Source organism: Silene latifolia, chromosome 6 (assembly GCF_048544455.1).
Source record: "Silene latifolia isolate original U9 population chromosome 6, ASM4854445v1, whole genome shotgun sequence".
Classification (NCBI taxonomy): Eukaryota; Viridiplantae; Streptophyta; class Magnoliopsida; order Caryophyllales; family Caryophyllaceae; genus Silene; species Silene latifolia.
The window spans coordinates 97,941,668-97,944,239 of NC_133531.1; positions in this window are offsets into that span (position 1 = coordinate 97,941,668).

Consider the following 2,572-nt stretch of genomic DNA (forward strand, 5'->3'; position numbering starts at 1 on the left):
TTTTTTGGGTAACGAGGGAACCCGCAGCCGATACCTTCGGTGCGCACTGGGTAAACCCGCGGGTGTACGTGATAGCCTGCAAACCACGTATACCAGGTAAACCACCCGAGGGTGACAGGCTCGAAGTCTATTAGGCATGGACTCAGGCCAAGAATGCTCCACAAGATTTTGCTCTTGAGGAGGCTTGAACCTGGGTCTCTTGGGAATTTCACCCAAGTTTTAACCACTAGACTCCACCCTTGCGGGCCATTAACTTGTTTTTAGTTTAATAAACTTGTTGATTTCCGGTTTCTAATACACTATTCATGTCAATTGCCGGTTTTATCCTTTGGTTGTAATATTGAGAGCTTATTTCTCTTTTCATGTATGCTTTGAATTTCTTATATGTAATTTGGTTTTGTAAATTTTTGAACTTGTGGTTTTATGATATGTAATGGCGCCTTGAGAAATTTGCTACTTGTACTCCACTTTGCTTGAAATCAAGGGAAGAGAGTCAAAATAGAGAGAAGTCAACTCATTCAAGCCAAGGGAAGGCAAACCGGGTCAAAGTTAAAGTCAAACCATGGGAGGTCAACAAAAGATAAGTCAAGGTAGTCAAAATTATGAAGGCTAAAGGGAGTAGTTCATGGAAAAGCCAAGGAGGAAAAAAGGGCTCGTATTTAGGGAAAGCCGCTATGCCAAGTATGGCCAGGGCAGGCCAAGCCTGGGCAGGCCAGGCCATACAAAGGCGCAACATGTGTAATACCCGTTTCTTTTGGACCCTTAGTGTGTAGGGTACCTTTGCTGATATACCTTTCGTTAAAGGATTGTGACGCTTTTGGGAGATCACTCGGTGGGGACAATCAACCGAGTGAGTGTCATTTGACCGAGTGGAACGACTCACTCGATTGAGTGAGTCATATAAGCAGATTTAGACGATTTTATATTTAAGGGTTTGGTTGAAGGGATTTATTTCTTAAACATTTCAATCTTTCTCTAAAACCGATTCTAATCACTCTATGAACCTTAAACCTAGAAAGATGAAGAAATGATGTTGAGGTGCGGTGTAGGCAAGAGAGATAAAGTAAAGGGACGCATGACTTAGGAATTTAAACTTCTTCATGTCTTAAATTACCACTACGTTGGTTAGTCTCAATTCTTGTGCATAGTTGAATGTTAATAAATTACGTAATTGGTAATGATTGAATATGTCGGTGATGGATTTGAATGTAAAACGAGGTGCAATTTATATGAAGCTACTAGTTTTAGGATTTAACAGAACAGAGAACTGTTTGTTTGCAGACCAAAAATTAACTCGCAGCGGAATATAACTGTTTATTTTGTGTTTTAAGTATGAAATATGAACGAAAAATAAAAGGATATGAATTAGTTGTGAAAATCTCGCAAGACCCCTCAACTAAAACTAGGATATGAAGTAAATTGCACTCCTTCCTCGCAAGAAATTTATAACAACTCACAACTGGTTTGTATGGCTGTAATACCTTAGATTTATGAGTTGTTGGGTACTCTATCGAGTAAGGCTTACTCTGTCGAGTAAGTTAGTTTTGCGTTTTGGACAGTGTTCTGCTTGTAGGGTACTCGATCGAGTAGGGGCTACTTGTGGACATTTCCCACCTGCGACGCCCTGTGGACATAGCAGCGGTGTTTTGAAAGCCACGCTCGGCGGTGTAAAAATGCTTTCGACCGGATCGTTTTTGATCGGTCGGTTTCGTCTCGCCAAGGGTCTCGAAATGATGCAAGAGATGTTCGGAGTCGCCGCCAAGCATTTGTGGGATGCTTGGAACCCGTTCCAATCCACATTATACCTAGGTCAACCAAGGCAAAAAGCAGTGTTTGACATAGGTACTAAAGATAAGGAGTCGTCCCTGTTTAGCATCCTATCTCTAGAATGACTCTCGTACGCCCTGGATAAGGTCGTCCACTATCCAAAGTTTCTGAGTAAGAGGTGAATGTACGTATTGGGAAGCCCTTTAATCGGACAACCAATCCCGCCCGCGGTAGCGGCATCTACTGATCGATCTTGGTTGGTTAAATGCAAAAGTTGATAAAACGGATAAATGCATGAATGCGCATCCACAAGGTTGAACCTAACATGTGAGCTTTCTATGTCAGTTGTTTATCCAAGTACCAAGTATTTGATGTTAAGTTGGATTTAATGTTAATTTTCATGCAAGACGGAAATTAAGCATCCATTTACCGAGTTAGGATTATGGTGCATAACGTGATTCATTTGACATAATAAGGCGTTTTGCAAATACAAAGTGAAAGAGCAGATTTGTCGTCTGATCCATAATGTATTCGGGTTAACCGAATTCGGGATCGTCCAAGACAAGTGCTGGAAGGAAACAGGGTCTACATCAGACAGCCTATTTAGGCGCGAGCCGTCAGATGATGCAAACAGGCATGTCCTGGTTTGAAAATTGGAAAATGATTGGCTTGTTTAGGCGCGAGTCAACATACTGTTCAAGGGACGTCTGCTGACTGTTAAAAAGTTTGTAAAATGATTTTAAAAGAGGGTGTTTGAACCCGTATTGGTTTGAAATGGTCATATAGACAGCTTGTGTTTTAATAT